Consider the following 27613-nt stretch of genomic DNA (forward strand, 5'->3'; position numbering starts at 1 on the left):
ACAACGACCATATACTTGTGAGAGTAGTTTATGATTGTTGAAATATATTGCCTGTCTCTCTTCATCAGTACAATTTATTTGATGAATTGGCTGAAGCATAAACCCAATATCGTCTCAGAGTGAAGATAGATGAATTTGATGGAGCATGAATTCAATAACTATAGCATCAATGTCGTCCCTTGCCCCCTAATCATCAACATATAACAATATCAAACTAGGGAAATAAGTGCCACTACTAAATATTGAACTTGAGCAACAAGCCAGCAACACATATGACGAGTAGAACGACAAATCAAGGGAAGACACGCCAATTGACGTGGACACCCCTTGCAAGGAAAACAATCATCCATGAGCATTCTTCAATTACAAAGATGCATCAGGTATACGGTGGAAGCCAACAAGTATGGGAGGCTTCAAATATTTAATTTTAGCATTTATATTTGAGTGGATTTGTAAATCGAATATTATCCGCACTTCTGTCCCTATCATAGGCACTCTAAAAAACAAAACAAATAAAATGATAAATCAACTGTCTACCTATTGTATTATCAATTTTGTGAATAGATATTCTTTAGTTACAAAGATGCATCAGGTATAAGGTGGAAGCCAACAAGTATGGGAGGCTTCAAATCTTGATTTTTAGCACCTAGATTTGAGTGGATTCGTAAATCAAACAATATCTGTACTTCTCTCCCTATCATAAACACTCTCAACAAAAATGAAAAATGACAATTCAACTCTCTACCTATTATATTATCAATTTGGTGAAGAGACTATATAGACACCTTGGCATAACAGCCTCACTATGCCAACTGGTGGAAGCAACTCTTTTTTAACAAAAGAAGGGTCTAGAAGGATCCATAGCAAAAAGATACTTTCTTCGATCCATATTACTTTTCTTGGATTTGTTTAGATTTGGATGTATCTACACATGACAAATTTACGACATGTAATATGTATCGTTGGAACTTGGGAGTATTAAAGAATGTTGTAGTTCAATTCTCACAAGAAGACTCAAAAGAAAGATAAAAGACAATGCATTCCTACAACTTTTCATCAAGGACTCACGGTAGAGAAACTAGATTACATTAGTAACGTGTTTGTTTGTTGCAACGTATACAAAATAGAATAGTATTTTGTTTATATAACCTTTTTTGGGTTTATATCACTAGAAATACCTTAGGTTTTGCCCAAATTTATCCCTCTTATTTGTTTGGATGAGGCGGGGGAGTGATGGTCGATCTAGTCTATAGAGACTAAGGTGTTTTCTGCGAATGTGGAGAAAAGTGGCGGTGTATTTTTACAAAAATAAAAAATTACTCCCATGCATTAGATGCAAATCTAATAGTAAGAAATGAAGGGTGGAAGACACACCGTACCATCATCAGTAGCTCAGTCTCCGATAGAGCTGCCTGCATGGAGACGAAGGTCGGCAATCGACTATTGTTGGACAAGGGCTGAAGCTTGCTCCATAGCTACGTCGCAAGCACCAATGGGAATGAACATGAGGAATGTATGATACGTCTCAAACATATCTCTAATTTTGATTGTTTCATGCTACTATTTTATATTTTTATATGATTTTTATAGTAATTTATATTATTTTTATGGACTGACCTATTAATTTAGTGCCCAGTGTCAGTTCCCGTTTGCTGCTTGTTTTTGGTTTCTCAGGAAATCACTATCTACGAAGGTCAAAATACGTTGCCGACTTAACACAATAATTTTTGGGCGACAAGAAACATAGGAGGCTTTGGGAGAGATCGATACGAGGCATGGGTGGCCCACAAGGACAGGTGGTGCGGCCAAGGGATGGGTGCACTCCTGACCTTGTGGGTCCCCTACTTACTGCCTTGACCAGATTCCGCTGCCATAATTACTTGTAAATACCGAAACCATCTCTCATGCCTCTAGAAGAATTTTATCGCTGCTGCAAGCCTCTATTCTGAAGAGATCCCATCTGGAGCCCGATTCCGGAGCCTTGTCGGAGGCGGAAGCCATTGCCGGGACATCTTCATCAATCTTGTTGCCTCCATGGCCATGTGTGAGTAGTTCCTTTATGACATACGGGTCCATAGTTATAGCTTGATGGTTCTCTCTTTTATTTAGATCTTCAATACCATGTTCCCCCTCTTCCTTGTATGATTTGGATCAATCTCGATGTAATTCTATGGTGTGTTTGTTGGGATCCAATGAATTGTGAGTTTATGATTAGATTTTTTATTGAGTATTATTGAATATTTCTGGAGTTTCTTTGCTGTATAATTAAGTAGCTATGCATGCTTTCCGTTCTATTTGTCTTCTCTAGCCAAGATTGATGAGTAGTTCTTCAGAGGAAGTGGTGCATAGTAGTGGGTTCAATCTTTCGGTGCTCTAGCCCAGTAACCAAGATTTCTTTTTGTGTACATTATGTCATCTTGCTTATTGCAACACTCTGTTTCTTTCTTGCCAACTTAATACCTTGATATGCATGCTGGATAGCGGTTTTTGGGTGGAGTATTAGTAGTAGATGCATTGGATTAACGATCTACTTATCATGGACGTAATGCCTATATGAGATTATGCCATGAATGAGCATAGTCATAAGTATTGCAATCTTGTCAAATTCCCAACTATAATATGTTTACCATGCCATTTGCATGTTTACGAGAGAGAGATGCCACTAGTGAACCTATGCCCCTAGGTCCATTCTCCGTCAATACAACTCTTCTACAAAATTACTCCTTTACTTGCTTTTTATATTCGTCGTTTCACTATACCACTATCGATCTATATATTTGCTTTTAACCGTGTCACTAGCAAGACAAGGGGTTGATAACCCTCTTGCCGCGTTGGGTGAAAGTATTTCATTTTGTTTGTCGGTAGGTGTTGTTTATCTTGTCAGCTTGAAGCTCCTACTAGTTCGATAACCCTTGGTTCTTAACTGAGGGAAAGTTTTGCTGCTATCTACATCACCCTTACTCTTTGGGGAAACCCAACGAATCCTGCGGGAGTTGCAATGTACTGCCCCGAGCTCTCTGACTTCGGCCCAATGTCCATTACCGTGCAATGGAAACCGAGAACTATTGTCGATTGACCCAACCAAATGTTTTTATATGATGCTATGAAAGGCTTATGTCGGCCTGAACTATTTCGTTTGTCAAAAGTAAGAGCGTGATACAACACAACAGTTATAGCAGGTAGCACCCAACTTGCACAAGGAATAAGAAACAAAAGAAGGAGAACCAGAAGTGAGCTGCAACAAGCATCCAACACCAAAAACTTAGCGTTCATCACAACCATGTCGACCGAGAAGAGCAAGAGAACTAGCATTGTTAGATTAGTCGAAAAGACATCTGCTGCGGAGAAGACATAGATAAGAAGTTGCACGCTACCCTGCCATTACTCTGCACCTTGAATAGCTAGGAAGTTGAAGCTAATGTCAAAGGGCATCCTACTACCTAGCCACATCATGGTAGAGAGAGCCACAGATCATGACGAAAGGCTATGTCCTGTTGATACGGCCATGCACCTCCTCTGGGCCACACCATGGTCACCATCACAAAAAGAGAGAACCAGAGAACTATGAGAGGTAATCCAACCTAAGGTGTCATCCAAGGGCACTGAACACCAAGACCTCATTGCCGCCATGAGCCCATAGAAGAGAGGTCAACCCTCAGTGCAGGATGACCAAGGCAATGATAGCTACCACAGAGAACCTCGACGCCACCACCTGATATTCCATGAACCTGGAAAAACATTCCAACCCAGACAACAAGTAACATACCGCGTACCCCTAACTCCAAAAACAATGCCCCGAGGGAGGAAATGACATAGAATATGCCGTCGTTGTCCGATTCAGACAAGTATATGTGGCTTTTATCCGCATAATAGGAAATAGTGGGCAAAAGTAGCTCTCCAATGACACCTTCATGAAGGGAAACAATGTGCAAATGTTGGACCATCATCGTTGCCGACGAGGTTGGCACTAGGCTTTCAGCTGAATCATCATACCCCGGTTGTCTCCGTAGATGTCAGTAGCTGATAACCCAGAAGTATAGGGGATCGCAACAGTTTTCGAGGGTATAGTAGTCAACCCAAATTTATTAATTTGACACAAGGGGAGACACAGAATATTTGCAAGTATTAGCAGTTGAATTGTCAATTCAACCACACTTGGAGACTAAATATCTGTAGCAGAGTGATCAGTAGCATAGTAATATGATAGTTTGGTAGCAGTAGTAACGATAGCAACCGTAACGGTAACGGTAGCAGTGATAGTTTTGTAGTAATTGTGACAGTAGCAGCAGTATCAGTAATAGTAACTTAGCAAGAGCAATGTGTGAAAATCTTGTAGGCATTGGGTCGGTGATTATGTTGGATAATATTCATCATGTAACAGTTATCACCTAGGGCAACACTGAACTAGCTCCAATTCATCAATGTAATGTAGGCATGTATTCCGTATATAGTCATACGTGCTTGCGATAAGAACTTGCATGACATCTTTTGTCCTACCCTCCTGTGGCAGCGGGGTCCATAAGAAAAATAAGGGATATTAAAGCCTCCTTTTAATAAAGAACCGGCACAAAGCATTAGCACATAGTGAATACATGAATTCCTCAAACTACGGTAATCACCAGAAAGAATCCTAATTGTTATCACCTTGGGGTATGTGGACATAACACGTAGCAGGGGCGTATAACTTGCAAGATAGGATCAAAAACACAAATATATTGGTGAAAACATAAACGGTTCAGATATGAAATTATGGCACTCTGACCCTAGTGACAAGCATTAAGCATAGAAAATTCACAACGCAACATCAACCTTAGAACATAGTGAATACTAGGGATCAAGCCGTAACAAAACTACCTCGATTACATGATAAATCTCATCCAACCCATCATCGTCCAACAAGCCTACGAAGGAATTACTCACTCCCAGTGGTGAGCATCATGAAATTGGTGATGGAGGATGGTTGATGATGACGATGACGAAGGATTCTCCTCTTTGAAGCCCCAAACGGATTCCAGATCTAGCCTCCCGATGAAGAATAGGAGGTGGTAGCGGCTTCGTATCATAAAACATGATGAAACTTCCTCTCTTGTTTTTTTCTCGGGAAATAGGAATTTATAGTGCCGAGATTAGGGTCAGCGGAGCCACGTGGGCCCCACTAGCCACCAGGTTGTGCCCAGGGGTGGGCCCGCCCTGGTGCCTCGTGGGCAGCAGGTGGCCCCATCAGTGGTTCTTGGCTCCAGTATTTTCTATTTATTCCATAAAAAATCTCCAAAAAGTTTCTTCTAATTCCGAGAACTTTTATTTCTTCACAAAAACAACACCATGGTAGTTCTGCTGAAAACAGGGCCTGTCCAGGTTAGTTTCATACTTTCATTCAAATCATGAAAATTAGAGTCCAAAATAAGAGCAAAAGTGTTTGGAAAATTAGATACGACAAAGACGTATCAGTAGCCTAGTCCGGCAGCGCTACACCGTCGTACCCTACTACCAGTCGGTGACGAGCATACCCATTTCATGCAGCAAGAGGTTTATACCAAAGTAGTTCTACTTAAAACAACGTCATTCCGTGTTTGCTTCATTCAAATCATGCAAATTAAAGTCTAAAATAAGAGTAAAAGTGTTTGAAAAATAGATATGTTGGAGATGTATCAACAGTCACCTTACTAAAATGGGTCATAGGGGGTCCATACACACAGCCCAAATAAATTGTCTGCGATATCTCCTCCAGTCATACATGCTCAGCGAATATGCTCATGTGCGTTTGGGAGAGCTATCACACACGATTGCACCGGACAAGCCGTGTGAGATAGGCTTAGCATCCCACACAATAATTTTGAAACAAACGTTGGCATTAGCATAGTGCATCTCACACAACATTCTGAATAAACTCGTTTGTGATAGGGAGATTCATCTCAGACGCTTTGTCTCAGTTAAGTGTTCGCATTATTCAAGTATATCACACACGATTCGGTGAAGAAAACTATATGACATAGGGCTATCCATCACACACACTTTTCCTGCTGAAAGCATTTGTGGAAAGTGTCGTGACCCAGTTAGCAGGTTTATTAGTTTACTATTAATAGTCCCAGTATTAAGCAAATTCACATTTTATATCAAATAAACGTTTACCACTTCTTTATATCGGACACACAATATATTTTAACATCACAGTACACCTAGCTAGTTCACCACAACACAGTACACCATATAGTTAGTTCACCTTCATAAGCACAAAGTATGTTGAGCATAATATTAGAACAATATATTCTTTTTCCTAAGTGGCTGATATATGTTGGTGGATGCATGCATGATCAGACAAATTCTTCTTGTCCAGCTCTGCTTTAAGTTTAGTAAGAGCCAACTGTGCATTGCCCAACTGGAAAAGTGACTCCTCCTTCTCCCACACTATCTAAGCAAAGTCTAATTTTAAAAAGCTAATCTCATTCTCCATCTTGTCTGCCGTGGCATGCTTGGAATGGTATAGGTTGCGCTAGCTCTGTCTGCCCACTATGGTGTGTCGCTGCATATGCTTTTAATTATCACCACTCTTGCTGGGGGCGGGAAACCAATGGAGGACTGCGGGAAACGGTGACGTGTTCCGTGTTCGCATAATGTCATGATGGAAAACTTAGGAAAGAAAGAAGCGCGAGCTAGAGCAAACTGTGTGCACTATACGGTGTCACGAACCATCACATACGACTCTCCTATAAAAACTGTGTGTGTAAATTTCAAATTTTCACACATGAGTATTCATAACAAGCATGGTGTGTGATGGTTCAAACCACTGCAAACATTTCAGTTTTGTGAAGCGTTTGCAAACGAACGCACACATTGCCAACATACCAACCGTGCGTATTACAACTACATATCGCACACGCATTAGTACCCTTTGTCGTGTGCTCCTTATCACACATGGGTTTCTTAACAAAATCTTGCCCCATGAATGGGGCATCACACACGTTTTGTTTTTCTACCGTTCGATCGAATGGTGTGCGCTAGATGTGGCGTCTTATACCCAATCTGCAGAATTGACCTATGGCCAAGTCAAATGCCAGAAGGATGATATGTTTTAATTCAACATGTTGTGATTGAGCTTCATAATTGCACCCAAAAAATGCCTAATTGTTGTTTAATTTTATCTTTTTCCTAGGTTATCCGGGAAAGGTGAAGCTAGGGAAGGTCCATGTTGAGATTGATGACTATCAGATTTTAGGTTATCCTCTTCAAATGTTGATGGCGGTGAACTTCACTAGTCTCGTCATCAACGAGGCACACCGAACCTATGTCGATTGCCTTGATTGGACAACCCTTGCGCAAAACTATGGGGTGCAAGCTAATGAGAGGGCCACGTACTACAATCCCGCTAGCACCTCTGGTTCCGATCCTCCAGACTATGACCCTGATTCGTGAGCCAAAGAATCTAGGGCATGATATCTAGTCATAATGTGTTAGTATTTTGTTGAACACAATGTTATATGCTAAATACTAGTCATATGATGTAAACTAGCACTTCAGCGGCAGCTAGGGTTTCTCCCGAGCTGCTCGCGGGGGCGACAAGGAAGTCTCTCGAGACAATGTTGCTGCGACCCGAAGGAACCCCCCCCCCCCCCCCCCCCCACCCCCACCGGAGCATGTAGAGGGAGGGGGATGTATGACAGCCAATTATTTGAGTAAGCACTATTTTGCAGCATGCAAGTAGCCAAAATGGTGCACAGCTCCTACTCAATGGCGGCGCCACCGGCACGGCGCACCGATGCTCTGATCGATCAAATGCATGCCCCCCGGCGTCCCACATGTATCGCCATCAGCTTAGCGTTGTCTCTACGTGCAACAGTGCCGATCGGTGGACAGTGGCATGAATGGCGTCCCTATTTGGCCTGCATTTCGCTGTACGGCCTCGCTGATCCATCCAAACACGATTAATGGTGGTACTTGCCGCCGGTCGGTTATAATCAACGCCGGGTCATTTAATGGCCGGTCAGCGGCGGCACCGATCGACCGCGAGGATCTGCATGCATCCGCGGCGGCAGCGACGACCTACTCGTCGATTCATCTCCGGTCCGGAACAAAATTACATCCTCCTCGCGGCATGCATGCATGCATGCATGCGGATGCAGCTGCAGGTGCACCGACAAGGCGACGCCGCCGACGACGTACGGCGCGGAGCACGAGGCCTCTGCCCGCACGCACGCACGCAGGCATGCACGCATCTGGCCTGCCGGCGGCGGCGAACGCAGACGCGCACGTCGTCCGTCTGATCTGATCTATCAGTTCCGGCCGGCCACTGACGAAAGCACGTAGCACTCTATATATAAGCTCGAGAACGACGCGCTCACGCTGTCTCCATCCACCGATCGACCAGTGCAGCTAGCAGCTAGTAGCTACTACTGCAGTACTGCTCCACATAGCTCCAGCTAGCTCTGCCTCTTCCGTGTGCAGCTAGCGATCGTCGTCTCTATGGCCGGCCGGCGCCCGAAAGTTGAGACTGTAGTGTACGTGCAGCGGGCGCTGTAGATATGGGAGAGCTTCTAGGTAGCGTGTGGCGTTGCATGCATGGCATGGGTACGTGCGTGCGTGCGTGTGCCAGGTAGGGGTAGGGGTCCGGGCCGCCGATGGAATGGTTCACTTCACTTCACTTCATGCATATGCTGTGCTCCCCGTCGATCCATCACTCACCGTGGGGTCGGCGATGGCCGGCCAAGTAGCTACGCCTACTCGATATCGATCCTGGAGGAAATATAAATATGTCACTGGTAGGCCTACAGATTTGCTGCTCAAGTCACATCCGCCATCTGATGCATGCATGCATATTTGTTGTGCTCTGCGAACTGATACATGCATAGGTATATTGGTTGTGCTCCTGATATACATACTCTCCCCGCTTCTTCTTTTTTCAAATATAAAGATTTGTCTAAAATCAAACACCATAATGTTTGACCAATTTTATAGACAAAAATATCAATATTCACAATGCCAAATCAATATCACTAGATGCATCATGAAATTCATTTCATTATTATATATCTTTAGTATTGTAAACGTTGATATTTTTCAATATAAATTTCTTTAAACTTTGCAAAGTTTGACTTCAAACAAATCTTATATACCAAGTAAAATAAATGAAGGGTGTACATGACCCAAATCATACCGTGAAGTCGAGCTCGATGGGTTAAAGGACACGCTGGTGAAGCCATACTCTTTTGATTAGCCCGAAAAACGCTATTCGATTAGAGCCGAGCACAACTTAAATGCGCGCGCACACACACATTCACATCATCAATGGCGGAGCTTGCACCAAGAAGTTGACGGGCGAGGCTGTAAGGATTGCTACCAGCTGGTATTTTATGACCCATAGCTGACTATCATAGGAGACGTTCCAGAGTTGGGCGGGCCGTGGCCCATTCTGCTTGCCTAAGCTCCACCAGTGCACATCATCATACCGACGCACTCACAAAGTCACCACCGTGTCTCGCTAGTCGCTACGGACCAGAACGTCATCACTTGAGACTTGAGAGAGAGACACTGAGAAAATCCTGTGGGAATTTTATAGACCGTTGAATTGTGTTTCTGGTGCACGAAGCAACGAGGGTATACTCCACATAACAAGTGGTCCAGTACGTAGTAGTTGTACGTACGTACGGCTTAGATTTGGGCTCCCTGGTCCTCGAGCTTTAACTAGCTTCAGATGCTCAGATCTCGAGAATATGAATCTGCAACACACGCACGTGTACGCGGACGCATCCATCCGCTAAGATCCATCTGCAAACAGTTAGCCAACAGGCGATTCACATCACGGTGGAACACGTAAACGTACCACTGTCACCAGCAATATTTAAGTAATTGTGATTATATATATGAGGGTCAGAGGATGATGCGTAGATCATGCATGTTTGATGGCTCGGATAGCTTGGGTTGACTTGTCACTGGTCACGTACGTATACATCATAAGGAAATGGTTATGTTTTTGAATGAGTTTTCTTCAGCGCGGCAGTCCCGACTGACATTTTCTTCTTTGCGACAGTTCGTTTTGGACGTTTATAGAGTCTAAAGTAAACCAGCAAATAACTACTTTATGGTTTAGGATACATCAGTTGCCACCGTTCAGATCTTTAAAAATATTAGCACCGAGTATTAAAACAGTTTCACATGATCCCAAGACAGGATCAGGTTCCATCATGAGTGTTGATATATGTATTTAGCACATGTATTCTTGTACTCCAAGTCTCCTCCTTGTGTATAGTTAAGGATATGACTTATCCTATGTACTATATATACTTATGCATATACACCTATCAATACATTGAAAGTTGCATCCAATTCCTCTACATGGTATCAACCTAACCCTCGGTCCCAGCCCTAGCCGCACCGCCGTCGCCTCTCCAGGCCGCCGCCGCTCCTGCTGAACCGCGCCGCCGGCTCCCCGGCCGCCGCGCCTCCTCCCTTCCTCCACCACAACCTTCTCCCTGCCGCGCCTCCATCTTCCCCGCCGCGCCTCCACCCTCCCTGCCGCGCCCCGCCGCTCACCCCGAGCCGCCTCCCTCTAGAAACCCTAAACCCCCTTCCCGATCCCATCTCGCTCCGCCATCCCCTCCTGCTTCCATGTCGGCCCTCGACACCTCCTCCTCCTCCAGCGCACACCCCAGCAACCCGTTCGACTCTTCCTACGGGTCCGAGCCCGATGAGCCCCAAGCCGCCGACATCCGCAACATCCACCTCTCCGATCACGTCCCCATCATCCTCTCCCACACCTCCGCAAACTACTATGCCCGGAAAACCTACTTCAATCTCCTCTTCCGTGAGTACAACCTTCGTGATCATGTGGACGGTCTCGCCAATTTTTTCGCCGGCGCCCATGACACCAACTGGCTCGCCATCGACGCCACCCTCATCCGGTGGTTCTTCCTCACCGTCTCTCCGGACATCTTCCACACTGTCGTTCGCGATGGGTACGATGCTTACACGGTGTGGACCAAGATCAATGGCCTCTTCACCGACAACAAGCTTCAACGGATTGTTTTCTTGCAGCAGGAATTTTTTGGATGTCATCAGAATGACGCCACCATCGACGCCTTCTGTCTCTGGCTCACGACCCTCTCCGACGAGCTCAACGACGCCGGGTTCAAGGTGGGCGACGAGCTTCTCCTCTCGACGCTCACCGCCGGCCTCAAAGAGGACTTCGGCAACGCCGCCTCCAACCTCACCCTCATGGCCAACCCTACTTACGAGCGGGCGATGGCCTATCTTCGTCTTGAGGAGAGGCGGATGAAGCACCTCCGCACCCGCGCCGTCCACACCGCGCTCGCCGCCGGCCTTTCCACCGGCACCTCTACACCACCCTCGGCGCCCCGTCCTCCGGCCGTCCCGCACCTCACGCCGGTGCCGCAACTGCCCCAACCACACGCAACAGCGGGAACGGCGGCAACCGTCGCCGCGGTCGCGGAGGTCAACGCCAAGGTGGCGGGAAAGGTGGCGGCGGCGGTGGTCAAGCTCCCCAGCAGCAGCCCCCGCCACCCTGGGCCGGAGGCTACAACCCCTGGACGGGGGTCATGCATGCATATAGTATGCCAGTGCCGCGGCACCCCGCCCCGGGCATCCTCGGCCCCCGCCCGAGCACGCATCAGGCGCTCCTGGCCGCGCCTCTCGGCGCCCACGGCGGTGCTCCCGCCCCTCCTGCCGCGCCCTCCTACGGCGCGTACGGCGCCCCCTACTACAACACGGCCCTTCTAGTGGCGCTGCAACAACCGCCACCCTACTCTGGTGGTGGCGGCGATTGGATTATGGACTCCGGTGCCACCGCTCATATGTTCGCTCATCCGGGTAACCTCTCCTCCGTCCATCCCATTTCCACTCCCTCCCGCATCATCGTCGGCAACGGTGTTGGTCTTCCCATCTCTCATGTCGGTTCTGCACCCTTTCCCTCTAACTATAGACCTCTCTCTCTCTCTCTCTCTCTCTCTCTCTCTCTTAATAATGTCATTGTTTCTCCTCATCTCATTCAGAACTTAGTTTCCATTCATAATCTTTCTCGTGATAATTTTGTAACTGTGGAATTTGACGAAGTTGGCTTCTCTGTTAAGGACGCTCGCACCAGGATGATTCTTCACCGTTGTGACAGTCCCGGCGACCTCTACCCAGTTCAGTCACTGTCATCTCCGGGTGGTCCTCGAGCTTTTTCCACCGGCGTCGATCTTTGGCATGCTTGTCTCGGGCATCCTAGCACTTCTTCACTTCGTCAAATAATGAGAGGATTTTCTTTTTCATGTAATAAAACGTCCGCTCACTCCTGTGAGGCCTGCCGATTAAGCAAACATGTCCGCCTTCCTTTTAGCTCCTCCTCCACAGTTGCTTCCTTTCCGTTTGAGTTAATTCACAGTGATGTATGGACATCTCCAGTACCTAGTAATTCTGGTTATCTTTATTATCTTGTTATACTGGATGATTACTCTCACTTTGTGTGGACATTTCCTCTTCATAGGAAATCCGATGTCGCCGCCACTCTCATTGCATTCTATGCTTATGTCTCCACACAGTTCGGGCGACCCATACTCGCACTTCAGACCGACAACGGGAAAGAATTCGACAATCTCACCATCCGCCATCTTCTTTCCTCCCACGGCACCGTGTTTCGTCTCACGTGTCCATACACCTCTCAGCAGAATGGCCATGCCGAGCGCATCCTATGCACCCTCAATGAGTGTGTGCGTACCCTTCTTTTCCATGCCTACATGCCCTCTCGGTTTTGGCCAGATGCCCTCGCCACCGCCACCCTCCTCCTTAACCTTCAACCATGTCATCCGCGCTGGAACTATGCGCCTCACCATCTCTTATATGGCACTCCCCCCTCTTACGATGGTCTTCGTATCTTCGGTTGCCGTTGTTACCCCAACACCACCGCCACCACTCCTCATAAACTCGCTCCTCGTTTCGTTCCGTGTGTCTTCCTTGGTTACCCGGCCAACACTAAGGGTTATCGCTGCTATGACCCTGTGTCTCACCGTGTCATCACCTCACGGCACGTGTACTTTGATGAGCTTGTGTTTCCTTTTGCACAGGAACAGGTGGCGCCGTCTTCTCCTCCCGCGGCGGGTTCTCCTCCGTGCCGCCGCCCGCTGCCGGCCTTGGGTGCTCCGGCATCCCCGCCCGCGGCGCCCTCCTCCGGATCGGGGCCATCCGCGGCTCCCTCCTCTAGCTCGACGCCCTCGTCGCCTGGCACCGCGTCGGCGTCGCCCCGGTCCCCCGCCATGCATGCTGGACCGCATGTCGGGCCGCCGGCTGGGCCGGCCTCTACTGGTGTGGCCTCCCCTGGCGGGGTCTCTCCTGGCGTGGCTTCGACCCCGCCTCGGTCGCCCGCACCAACCCCGCCCCAGTCGCCTGCTGGCGCGATCACCGCCTCGTCGTTGCCTGGTTCTCCCGATGCCGCGACCTCGACCCCAGCTCGGCCTGCCTCTCTCGTGGACGCCGTGGATGCCACGGCCTCGCCGCCACCCGCGGCTGCTCCGACGGTCGGGCCCGTCACCCGCTCGCGCACCGGTGTCTTTCGCCCGAGCTCCCGCTATGCGGATGACTACGTCCGCACCGCCTCGACGTCCGCTCCTTCCCCGCTGCCATCCTCGGTTCGGGCCACTCTCCGCGACCCTCTTTGGATGGCGGCCATGCAGGAGGAGTTCGACGCTTTGCAGCGGAACCGGACTTGGCATCTTGTTCCCCGTCCCCGGCACGCTAACGTGATCACCGGGAAGTGGGTCTTCAAACACAAGCTTCGTCCCGACGGCACTCTTGATTGCTACAAGGCACGTTGGGTTGTTCGTGGTTTCCGGCAACGCGCCGGTGTGGACTTCACCGACACCTTCACTCCGGTTGTTAAGCCTGGGACGATCCGCACTGTTCTACAGTTGGCGGTCTCTTGTGCCTGGCCGGTTCATCAAATGGACGTCTCCAACTCGTTCCTCCATGGTCATCTTGAGGAGCAAGTCTTCTGTCAGCAGCCCAGGGGGTTTGTTGACCCGGCGTGTCCTGATCATGTGTGTCTGCTCTCACGCTCCTTATATGGACTCAAGAAGACTCCTCGTGCCTGGTACCAGCGCATCGCAGCGTTTCTTCACCAACTTGGATTCCGCTCTACACGCTCCGATGCTTCGCTGTTCATTTATCACCAGGGCATCATCCTGACAGCTCTATGTTGACGACATCATCTTGACAGCATGCACTTCTAAGCTCCTTCGTCGGCTTACTAATCGTCTTCGTGCTGAGTTTGCCATCAAGGACTTGGGTCCGTTGCACCACTTCCTCGGTGTTGAGGTGGTGCGTCGTCCTGATGGTTTCTTTCTTCATCAATGGAAGTACGCTCATGAGCTCCTCGACCATGCTAGAATGCTAAACTGCAAACCGGCCGCCACTCCTGTCGACATGAAGGCCAAGCTCTCTCCTACTGATGGTACTCCCGCTCCGGATGCTGGCTTCTACCGTCCATTGTTGGTGCTCTCCAGTACCTCACTCTCACTCGACCGGAGCTTCAGTACGCGGTTCAGCAGGTCTGCCTGCATATGCATGCTCCTCGAGACGTTCACTGGACTGTTGTTAAGCGGATTCTCTGCTACATCCGTGGTGCTATCGATCTTGGTCTTACTCTGCGCGCCTCCACTGCCACTGATCTGGTCGCCTACTCTGACGCCGACCGGGCTGGTTGCCTGGACACCCGTCGTTCTACTTCGGGTTACTGCATCTTTCTTGGACCATCCCTGGTGTCGTGGTCGTCCAAGCGGCAGCCCACCGTCTCGCGGTCTAGCGCCGAGGCTGAGTACCGCGCTGTGCTAACATTGTTGCTGAGTGCTCCTGGCTTTGTCAGCTTCTTCACGAGCTCTTGTGTCCTGTTGAGAAGGCCACGGTCGTCTACTGCGACAACGTCTCCGCCGTCTACCTCTCCACCAACCCAGTTCATCATCGTCGCACCAAGCACATTGAGCTTGATATACATTTTGTTCGGGATCAGGTGGCTCTTGGCCATGTTCGTGTTCTGCATGTTCCCACCTCCCAACAATTTGCCGACATCATGACCAAAGGCTTGCCTACGACGTCTTTGGAGGAATTCCGGTCCAGTCTCTGCGTCAGCAACGGTGTCGCTTCGACTGCGGGGGGGGGGGGGTGTTGAGATATGTATTTAGCACATGTATTCTTGTACTCCAAGTCTCCTCCTTGTGTATAATTGAGGATATGACTTGCCCCATGTACTATATATACTTGTGCATATGCACCTATCAATACATTGAGAGTTGCATCCAATTCCTCTACAATGAGTAATGCTAGACCTATGTAAATACTACTCCCTCCGTCTCAAAATAAGTGACTCAATTTTGTACTAACTTTATACTAAAGCTAGTACAAAGTTAAAGCTAGTACAAACTTGAGTCATTTATTTTCCGACGGAGGAAGTATTTACTATGGGTTTTACGTAATGTGCAACTTGTTGAGTTTTGATTGGCGACAAAGGGAGGAAGGAGCCCATCCCGTTGAATTCAGGGGGGGATGAGAATTTACGTAGTTGTTTCGTAACAACGCGTGGATGTAGGATTTTCGTTCCATGATCATAGGGATAACGGAACAAAATATAAAAAACATCCAGGTGCAAAAGCTAGACAACAGACCCAAGTCTTAAAAGCCGCCTACTAAGGCTAGCCAGCACCCAAACTAGGAGCAGAAAAGCAAAAATTAAATTTGTAACACATCAAAAATATCATCTCAAAGCAGTAGGAATGTGCAAAAGGATCAGGAAGACATCTTTGATATAAGATATCTTCAGGGCAGAACAACCATATTTTTTAGTCTTCATCCACCGCCTCGTTTGCATTCCTTGCTTCTTCATCATTGCCGTTGTTTCATCTCCTGTGATCATCAGGACAAAACCACCCTGATCCCTTCTCCCATCATCATGTTGTTCCGGTGCGGTCCTATGGAGAGCAGCAACACCACATTCCACCGTTGCTCAATTTTCATCAGTTTGCAGAGCTGCCCAGTAATTCATGAATGATACACCATGCCATATTAATTCAGCAGGAGACCTAACAAGTTTAAATTCAAAGCAAGCTCTATTCCTGAGATTCCAAATTGCCTAGCATAAAGCAGCAAAGCCAACAATTTGCAAGTTTCCACTTTGAGGTAGGAAACGAGGGATCCACCAGAAATATTGATAAAAGTAGCCATGCCTGTCTCTAGCACCAATGCACTTGCTAACAGTATTCCACACATATTTAGGAGCAGATCAATGGAAGAAAACATGATGTAAGAATTCGGTATCATGGCAAAAGCGACACAGAGGGTCACCAACCCAGTTCATTTCAATCATGTTGTCTTTTGTAGCAATGCCATTATGCCCCAGAAGCCACACACATTTTTTATCTTTAAAAATAATTTATCTTTCAAAATACGCCTAAATGATCTATCAGGTCCAGTAGCAAAAAGTTCTGTTTTGACAATGAATGGTATGCAAATAGTATATGTTCTCAACATTAGATACTAACCTTATATTTACACTTAGGATCTTGTCTTGATTTCAACATGGTCCTAGTAGACACTGCTATTATGTATTCTCAACATGTAAATGTGAGTGATGCGACCGAATAAGATCACGACAGCCGATCAACAACCTGCATCATGAGCCTATTGTCCAACAAAGGCCATTATCATCATGCGGGGTTACCTCAGTCCTTCACGATTTCTCCGAAGCTAGGCGTTGGGTGTTTAATGACCACACCTTTTTTTAGAAAAGGAAAATGACCCCCATCCTCTGCATCTGGGAGATGCCTGCGACTATTTTATTGATTATTCTCGAGGACCTTACAAAGTAGAACAACAATATGTCTGAATCCACCATCTTGGCAATCTGCCGCTACTCCTATCCACATGATGAAGGGGTACAAGCTGGGCCACATACCCAGACCTCTCACCTAAGCCTAACATCTAAAACCGGAGTTCCCGACTGAGCCATCTGCCAGGTATGGGGCACAAATCGGTCCGGCGCACTCACATGTGTCGTCACCGCCATCTTCCAATGGTCCATCTTCAGAGCAGATTGAGGTGTCAACCTTGGCAGGTCCTCCGCCATCGACGCTACCACGACGCCAAACGACGACCTCCACCTACGTGAGCCTTGGCAGGTCCTTCGCCATCAACGCCACCACGACACCAAACGTCGACCTCCAGAACGTGAATCCATCTCCAAGCAACGGACGTAGATCCATGCTAGGATAGGGCCGCACCACCGCCGTCGCCCACCACCCGCAAGCGCTACCCAACCCCAAGGTTCCCAAAGCGGCGCCTTCAAGAAGAGAACGGTGCCATGAGCGCTGCCGTCGCCCAACAAAGTTAGGGCTCTCGCGAGAGACCTAGGGGAAGGGGAAGTGAGGAGATCAGTCCAAACCGACGCCTCCAAGGAGGAGAACGGCACCCTCAGGCATCACCGTCGGCGCGGCCGGTCATGGCCGGCCAGGGATTTCGCCCAAACTAGATCCCCACCACCAGCAGCGCCTCCTATACAGAACCGATGACCAAGAGAGACGCGACCCAACCAGGCTGGCCCGCACGCCGAACAGGGGAGGAGGGGAGGCGCCAAATCACGCGCACCGACCGCCGCAGAAGCCGCCGCCAGCCACCAACGACCGCCGGTATCCCTCTGCCCACGCGGCCAGGACGCCAGACCCACCGCCCACATGTTTGCTCGCTGGAGCCTGCCGTGCCTCGCCAAAGGAGCCGCTGCTCCAGATCTGGGACTCCCCACGCAAGCAAGGCAGCCGAGGCCTCGCCGCCACCATCCTTGGCACCCCGGGCTTGCCCGGCTGCTGCCTCAGGCGGCGGCGAGGAGGTGGGGCGAGGTGGGGAAGGGGTCGCTGAGGGAGTCCTGGATTAGGGGGTCCTCAGACAGTCGGACTATATACTTTGGCCGGACTGTTGGACTATGAAGATTCAAGATTGAAGACTTCGTCCCGTGTCTGGGTGGGACTCTCCTTTGCGTGGAAGGCAAGCTTGGCAATTCGGATATGTAGATCTCCTCCCTTGTAACCGACTCTGTGTAACCCTAGCCCCCTCCGGTGTCTATATAAACCGGATGGTTTAGTCCGTAGGACAACAACAATCATAATCATAGGCTAGCTTCTAGGGTTTAGCCTCTACGATCTCGTGGTAGGTCAACTCTTGTAATACTCATATCATCAAGATCAATCAAGCAGGAAGTAGGGTATTACCTCCATCGAGAGGGCCCGAACCTGGGTAAACATTGTGTCCCCCGCCTCCTGTTACCATCCGCCTTAGACGCATAGTTTGGGACCCCCTATCCGAGATCCGCCGGTTTTGACACCGACAATGGTGATTTCATTGATAGTTCCATTGTGCCGTCACGTAAAGGCTTGATGGCTCTTTCGATCATCGGCAATGATGCGATCTAGGGTGAGGTTTTTCTCCCCGGACAGATCTTCCTATTCGGCGACTTTGTACTGCGGGCCAACTCGCTTGGCCATCTGGAGCAGATCGAGAGCTACGCCCCTGGCCATCAGGTCAGGTTTGGAAGCTTGAACTATACCGCCAACATCCGCGGAGACTTGATCTTCGATGGATTCGAGCCCATGTCAAGTGCGCCGCACGGTCACGACGAGTATGACTTAGCTCTATCGTCGGATGGTGTTCGGGAGATCACACCTGTGGCTACTCCGGCCCTCAATCTGGAGCAGATCATGCCGTCTGAGGACGGGTGGATGGACCCCGCCATGGAGGCTGCAGACTCAGCGGCGATAGAGCCGAATACTAACTTCACCTCCTATGAGACCTGTGTTACCGGGCCCTTGGATTCGTCCCCGGCCACAGGCTCCGAACTGCCTGCGTCCGTGCCTATCCAATATAATTGGGCACCGATCATGGAATTTACCTCCGCAGATATTTTTCAGCTCTCACCCTTGGGCGATGTGCTAGATTCATTGAGGTCTCTCTCCTTGTCAGGAGACCCTCGGCCGAACTATGTCCGGCTCGAGTGGGAAGCAGACGACGAAGGAATTCGGTCCCCACCCACCACCCACTTAATAGACACTGTCGACGGCTTAACCGACATGCTTAATTTCGACTCCGAAGACATTGATGGTATGGTCGATGATGCAGGAGAAGAACAGGAACCACCGCCCACAGGGCGCTGGACAACCACCTCATCATATGATATATATATGGTGGACACCCCCAAAGAAAGCGATGGCAATAAGGCAACGGAGGAAAATCCCCTCGAGAAGCAATCTAAGCACCGGCGTCATCGGCGCCGCTCTAAGCCCCGCCATAGCAAAAGCAGCGATACCGGCACAAGAGACAATAACGCTGCGGATAGTGCCGAAGACGAAGATAATCCCCTCCAGCCAGGCTTCGAGCGGGAGGATAGGCAAGCTAGCCCTAAGGAACAGGCGACATACGGAGAATCAGATGATGACAATTACATGCCCCTCTCCGAAGACGAGGTGAGACTCGGCGACAAAGAATTCATCGTGCCTGAGGATCCCGTCGAGCGGGAGCGCTTCAAGCGCCGGCTTATAGCCACAGCAAAAAGCCTGAAGAAAAAGCAGCAGCAACTTCAAGCTGATCAAGATCTGCTAGCGGATAGATGGACCGAGGTCCTGGCAGCCTATGAATACGAACTCGAACGCCCAACCAAAAGTTACCCAAAGTGCAGGTTGCTGCCCCAACTCGAGGAGGAAGCATTAAAGCCTACACTACCAACATATGATGCGGCTAACCGGCCACCTCGTGGCCGAGACAAAGCGGCATATCAGCCCGAAGTCCAGCCCGCACCCCGTCACCAGTCAAACAAAAACACCAAGGACCAGGGCTACACGCAGGACCAGCGAGACGTATTGGAAAACAAAACATGACATACAAGATCGATCTACGGATCACGGGGGCGCGCCCCAACGCGTGACGACGACAGTCACGCTGGATATACTAAAAACAAATCCGGCTGGGCCGAATACAGCAGACAAGACTCGTATGAACTGCGTTGTGACATAGCCCGGCACAGAGGCGCCACACACCCCCTATGCTTCACTGACGAAGTAATGGATCACGAATCCCAGAAGGGTTTAAACCCGTGAACATTGAATCATATGATGGTACAACAGACCCCGCGGTATGGATTGAAGATTTCCTCCTCCACATCCACATGGCCCGCAGTGACGATCTACATGCCATCAAGTACCTCCCACTAAAATTCAAAGGGCCGGCTCGACATTGGCTGAATAGCCTGCCAGCAAACTCCATTGGCAGTTGGGAGAACTTGGAAGACGCATTCCTTGACAACTTCCAGGGCACTTATGTGCGACCACCGGATGTTGATGACTTGAGTCACATAACCCAACAGCCTGGGGAATCAGCTAGGAAATTCTGGACTCGGTTCCTAACTAAAAAGAACCAAATTGTCGACTGTCCAGATGCCGAGGCCTTAGCGGCATTTAAGCATAACATCCACGACGAGTGGCTCGCCCGACACCTCGGCCAAGAGAAGCCAAAGTCCATGGTAGCCCTCACGACACTCATGACCCGCTTTTGTGCGGGCGAGGACAGCTGGCTGGCTCGCAGCAACAACACATCAAGAAATTCTGGCAATTCAGATGCCAAAGATAGCAACGGCAGGCCACGCTGCAACAGACACAAGCGCCGCAACAACGGCAACAACGCCGAGGACATGACAGTCAATGCCGGATTCAGTGGCTCTAAATCCGGTCAGCGGAAAAAGCCATTCAAAAGAAGCAATCTGGGGCCGTCCAGTTTGGACCGCATACTCGACCGCTCGTGTCAAATTCACGGCACCCCCGATAAACCAGGCAACCACACCAACAGAGAATGCTGGGTGTTCAAATAGGCTGGCAAGTTGAATGCCGAAAACAAGGAAAAGGGGCTGCATAGTGACGACGAGGAGGAGCCCCGGCCGCCGAACACAGGAGGACAGAAGAAATTTCCTTCCCAAGTGAAAACGCTGAACATGATATACACAACCCATATTCCCAAGCGGGAATGGAAGCGTGCACTAAGGGACGTCTATGCGATGAAGCCAGTCGCCCCAAAATTCAACCCATGGTCTTCTTGTCCGATAACTTTTGATCGCAGGGACCACCCTGCCAGTATCCGTCATGGCGGTTCTGTCGCATTGGTCCTTGACCCCATCATTGACGGATTTCACCTCACTCGAGTCCTTATGGACGGTGGCAGCAGCCTGAACCTGCTCTATCAGGATACAGTGCGCAAAATGGGTATCGACCCCTCGAGGATCAAACCCACAAAAACCACCTTTAAAGGTGTCATACTAGGTGTAGAGGCCTGTTGCATAGGCTCAATCACACTGGAACTGGTCTTCGGATCTCCGGACAACTTCCGAAGCGAGGAGTTGATCTTCGATATCGTCCCCTTCCGCAGTGGCTATCACGCACTACTCGGACGAACCGCATTCGCCAGATTCAATGCAGTACCGCATTATGCATACCTCAAGCTCAAAATGCCAGGACCTTGCGGGGTTATAACAGTTAATGGAAACACAGAACGCTCGCTCCGTACGGAGGAGCACACTGCGGCCCTCGCAGCGGAAGTACAAAGCAGCCTTCTGAGGCAAACCGCCAATTCGGCGATAAAGCCCCCGGACACCTTCAAGCGAGTCCGGAGTACCCTGCAACAGGATCGCCCGGCACGTTCAGAGCTCGCCTAGCAATTCAGCCTACGTCCTAGTCCCTGTCAAGCGGCGAAATTTGCGCCGCGCGTACATAATTACGCACTCAAGATACCATGGGCATAGGCGGAGGCACGACCCACAATGTGGCTCAACTGCCTCAGGACCCGTATATCTTCACCATTTTCTTCCTTTAAGGACCCTATTCTCCGAAGGCCCTCTCCGATACCCTAATTATCGGACCCATCACGGGAAGGAAACACCAAGGAAGCAAGAAGCTTTGACGTACAAGGGAATCCCCAGGTGGTCTCTGATAACGATCGCTATACTTGTTTTACATACCCACACGCAGCCTGCCCTTGGATAGGACATGTCAAATAGTCCTATATTTTTTGCTTATTGCACTACTTGTATAAATACACTTCGACGTATCATTTAAATAACAATGCACAACGTTAGCTTATTATTGCATTTCTTCATCCTTTTTCCCTATCTGCTTATTTATGACAAATTGCACCCGTACATTCTGGTACGTCCAGTGCGCCAGGGGCTTCAGTGTACCCCATAACACGGGAAGAAAAGTCCGAACACTTTCGACAGTGCGGCACCCCGAACTTATAGCATTATATGCATCAGCTCCGAATCATGTCTTGGGTCAATAGCTGGGTTTGCCCGGCTCCCATGTTTTGGTACCTTACATTCCGCTATATCGGCTAAGGTAGCACTGTGAGAACTACTACGATTGTGTCCCGGTTCTTCCGACGAGCACCTCAGTAGAGAAAGCCGAAAACTGACTGTCGTGATGCGGCGAGAGCTGGTCTCTGTTTGAGAGGTCTCAAATCCTTAAAGATTTTTTCCGCTTCGGGCGAGGAATCCGCCTTGTCTGATTTAGGCGTATATAGCACCCCAAGTTCGGCCTTCCGAATACTAGGGGCTTCGCCAAAATTTAAAATTGTAGACTTATATGGCTAAGTGAGAGTGATAAAGCTGTATAGTCCGATTGCCTTGTTCGCTGCGCTAAACACCTCCTTAAAGGACCAATTTTTTTTGGATAAAGAGTGTTTAAGATTTATCCCGAACACCTCAGTACAAGTTACATGGGGGCAGAAGCCGACGACTGGCCAACTCTCAGATTTTATAAACGGCCGCACAGAAGGTAATATTTTAAATCGACAAGCGTTATATAGCGCACATGAACTCGTGTTCATATTACAGGATCACATGAGTACATTCATTCAAATATTACATCCTTAGCACATTCCTCCGCCACAAGGTGGGCACCCTCCAGGACACTTTCATAATACATTTCGGTGTGGCGATGCTCCTTACCCTCCGGTGGCCCCTCCTTCACCAGCTTTTCGGCGTCCATCTTCGCCCAGTGCATTTTCGCACGGGCAAAGGCCCTGCGCGCACCTTCAATGCAGATGGACCGCTTTATGACTTCAAACCGTGGGCAGGCATTCAAAAGCCGCTTTACCAGGCCGAAGTAGCTGCCAGGCAGGGGCTCGTCAGGCCACATTCGGACTATGAGACCCTTCATGGCCAGTTCGGCCACCTTGTGAAGCTCGACCAGTTGCTTCAGCTGGTCGCTCAAGGGCATCGGATATTCGGTCCCAGTATATTGAGACCAGAACAACTTTTCTATCGAGCTCCCTTCCTCGGCCTAGTAGAACTCCGCGGCATCCGATACGCTGCTGGGTAGATCTGCGAACGCTCCTGGAGAGCTACGAATTCAGGTAAGTAAAAGGAAAGTTTCCTTCACATGCTTGCTTTGCATAATGAATGCCTTACCCGCCGCTATCTTCTTGACCTCCTGAATCTCTTGGAGGGCCTTTTGGGCTTCGACCTTGGCATTTTGTGCGTTCTCGAGGGCCTTCACAAGCTCGGACCCCTGCGTCTTAGAGTCACGCTCCAAGGACTCGTATTTCTTGACAAAATCCTGGAGCTCTTGCTGAACCTCGCCAACTCGCGCCTCTTGCTTCTCGCGCTCGATGCGCTCCTTGGCCGCTTTGTCTTCGGCCTCGGACAGCGCCTTCTTCAGGGCCGCCACTTCGGTCGTGGCCCCTAGCAAAATTCATGATGATCCTATAATCTAATAACCACCTTTTTTCTTTATCAATATACAGACAGGGTATCACTTACCTTTGTTCTCTTCGAGCTGCCTCTTGGTAAGGCCGAGCTCTTCCTCAGACCACTCAAGGTCCCGCTTCAGTCCGGAGATCTCCACAGTATGAGCGGCAGCGGCCAGCAGTGAAGCCTGCTTATTCACATAGACATATTCTGATTAGACTCCTGTGATTATTATTTGATCCTCTGTTCGGCCTTTCTTTGCGAACACCAAACAGAGCATCAGGGGCTACTGTCTATGTTGTGATATTTTCTCATAATTTAATTACTTACCACAATGCCGGTTAGGAGGCTGGCACAGGCTTCGGTTAGTCCGCTTTTGGCGGACCGAACCTTCTCGACCACCGCACTCATGATAGTGCGGTGCTCTTCATCAATGGAAGCGCCGCGAAGCACTTCCAGCAAGTTGTCCGATGCCTCTGGATGGACAAAGGCCATCGGCACAGACAGCTCGCCCCCCTTAGTGAGGGGTCGTCTGGCAGAATCCGGAACCACTGGAGGTTCCGGCGCAGTATCCGGCTGGGGGCCAAACTTGCTGCGGCCCCCATCATTAGAGCCCACGGGAGTCTTGCCCCCATGCGCCCAACATCTGGGATGTCGCCTTGGGGCGCCTCCAGAACTATCTCCCCTTGGTCCGGTGCCCTTTGAGATAACACCTCGATGTCGTCCGTGGGCCGGGGGGAGGTGGCTGTCAGAAGTGAATCACTGTTCATTGCCGACTGGCCCAAAGACTCATCCGAAGAGGATATGTCGATATGGGCTTTGGATGGACTGCATGATCATGTTTGGCATGATAAGAAGCAATAAAACAAAACATACCAGAACTATTATAGTATCCGGATACTTACGACTTCGCCATGGGCTTGTCCCTGGGCAACCACTCCTCGTCACTGTAAGCGGCTGTTGTGGAGTAGTCCAGAAGGAGGCTCCTTCCCTTCTTGGACCCTTCGGCCTCCCCAGATGGGGCGGCCTTCCTTTTCTTGTCTCCCCCGGCTGGGGGGGGGGGACTTTCCTCTTCCTCCTCCTCGTTTTCGTGGGAGGAGTGTGCCTCGGTGTTTTCGGACGATGAGTCTGATACAACCTTGCGCTGGAGACCTTTCCTGGTCCCCGCAGCCTTTTTCTTGGCCTTCTTCTCCGGCGCCGCCGGAACCAGCATCTTCGTTAAGAGAGCTCTTGCTGGATCTCCGAGCAGTGGGGCCGGACAATCGATCCGCTCCGCTGTCGCTACCCAGTCCTGTTAAAATGGCGTGGAGGCTCAGATCCCTCACATGATTATACCGGGGAAAGGAACATCTTATGAGATATAAAGAGCTTACCGGATTGGTAGGGCGCTTTGTGCTGAGTCCGCGATCCTTAGTAAGGGGAGAAGGTACCTCGGCGGCCTTGAACAGCACCTTCCAGACGTCTTGGTGCGTCGTGTCGAAAAGCTCTCGCAGCGTCTGGTGCTTCGCCGGGTCGAACTCCCACATATTGAATGCCCGTATTTGACACAGAAGGATCCGGCGGAAGAGCATGACCTGGACCACGTTGACAAGCTTGATTCTCTTGCTTATCATATTTTTAACACAGTTCTGGAGTCCGGTCAGCTCCACCGGTGAACCCCAGGATAGGCCCTTCTCTTTCCAGGAAGTGAGCCCCATGGGGATGCCGGATCGAAATTCGAGGGCTGCCACCAAGTTGGTGTCGCGCGGCTCGATGATGTAGAACCACCCCGATTGCCACCCCTTCACGGTCTCCAGATAGGAGCCTTCGAGCCAGGTGACGTTGGGCATTTCGCCCACCATGGCGCCTCCGCACTCCGCTTGCTGGCCGACCACCACCTTCGGTTTCACGTTGAAGGTCTTCAGCCACAGGCCGAAGTGGGGCTTGATGCGGAGGAAGGCCTCGCACACGACGATAAACGCCGAGATGTTGAGGATGAAATTGACGGCCAGATCATGGAAGTCCAGCCTGTAGTAGAACATGAGCCCGGAGACAAATGGGTGGAGGGGAAATCCCAGTCCACGGACGAAGTGGGTAAGGAATACAACCCTATCATGGGGTTCTGGAGTAGGGACAATCTGCCCCGCGTCTGGGAGCCGGTGCGCGATGTCTGCGGCCAGGTATCCGGCTTCCCGGAGCTTCGTAATGTTCTCCTCCGTAACGGAGGAGACCATCCACTTGCCTCCCGCTCCGGACATGTTTGGAATGGCTTTGCGGAGAAGGTGAGAACTTGGGCGCCGGAGCTCGAGTGTGCGAGAGTGGATGGGTAGGGGAAGAAGAAGGTGTGGGTGAAAAAGAGGAATTCTTGTCCCTTTATAAAGGCGGTAGAAAATGTGCGCCTCCCTACTTGCCCCATAAAATCGCTTATTTCCCAAGCGCCACGATTGATGGCACGGTTGGGTTACCCATATCCGTATTGATGAGAATCCCGTGATAAGGGGAACACGATCTCTGCTTCGACAAGACATGCCAATAAAACCACCTCGCAACACGCGCAGTGGCAGACAGGGAAAAACATGTTGGAAATATGCCCCAGAGGCAATAATAAATTAGTTATTATAATATTTCCTTGTTCATGATAATCGTTTATTATCCATGCTAGAATTGTATTGATAGGAAACTTAGATACATGTGTGGATACATAGACAACACCATGTCCCTAGTAAGCCTCTAGTTGACTAGCTCGTTGATCAATAGATGGTTACGGTTTCCTGACCATGGACATTGGATGTCGTTGATAACGGGATCACATCATTAGGAGAATGATGTGATGGACAAGACCCAATCCTAAGCCTAGCACAAGATCATGTAGTTCGTATGCTAAAGCTTTTCTAATGTCAAGTATCATTTCCTTAGACCATGAGATTGTGCAACTCCCGGATACCGTAGGAGTGCTTTGGGTGTGCCAAACGTCACAACGTAACTGGGTGGCTATAAAGGTACACTACAGGTATCTCCGAAAGTGTCTGTTGGGTTGGCACGAATCGAGACTGGGATTTGTCACTCCGTATGACGGAGAGGTATCTCTGGGCCCACTCGGTAATGCATCATCATAATGAGCTCAATGTGACTAAGGAGTTAGTCACGGGATCATGCATTACGGAACGAGTAAAGAGACTTGCCGGTAACGAGATTGAACAAGGTATTGGGATACCGACGATCGAATCTCGGGCAAGTAACATACCGATAGACAAAGGGAATTGTATGCGGGATTGATTGAATCCTCGACATCGTGGTTCATCCAATGAGATTATCGAGGAGCATGTGGGAGCCAACATGGGTATCCAGATCCCGCTGTTGGTTATTGGCCGGAGATTCGTCTCGGTCATGTCTACGTGTCTCCCGAACCCGTAGGGTCTACACACTTAAGGTTCGGTGACGCTAGGGTTATAGAGATATTAGTATGCAGTAACCCGAAAGTTGTTCGGAGTCCCGGATGAGATCCCGGACGTCACGAGGAGTTCTGGAATGGTCCGGAGGTAAAGATTTATATATGGGAAGTCTTGTTTTGGTCGCCGGAAAAGTTCCGCGCATTATTTGTATTGTACCGGGAGTGCCGAAAGGGGTCCGGGGGTCCACCAAGGGGGTCCACCTGCCTCGGGGGGCCACATGGGCTGTAGGGGTGTGCGCCTTGGCCTATATGGGCCAAGGGCACCAGCCCCAAGAGGCCCATGCGCCAAGAGATAAGGGAAAGGAAGAGTCCTAAAGGGGGAAGGCACCTCCTAGGTGCCTTGGGGAGGATGGACTCCTCCCTGGCCGCACCCTTCCTTGGAGGAAGGGCCAAGGCTGCGCCCCCCCTCTCCCTTGGCCCTATATATAGTGGGGAGA

This window comes from Triticum urartu, chromosome 7A, assembly GCF_056163025.1.
Source record: "Triticum urartu cultivar PI428250 chromosome 7A, HENAU_Tu73, whole genome shotgun sequence".
NCBI classification, from domain to species: domain Eukaryota; kingdom Viridiplantae; phylum Streptophyta; class Magnoliopsida; order Poales; family Poaceae; genus Triticum; species Triticum urartu.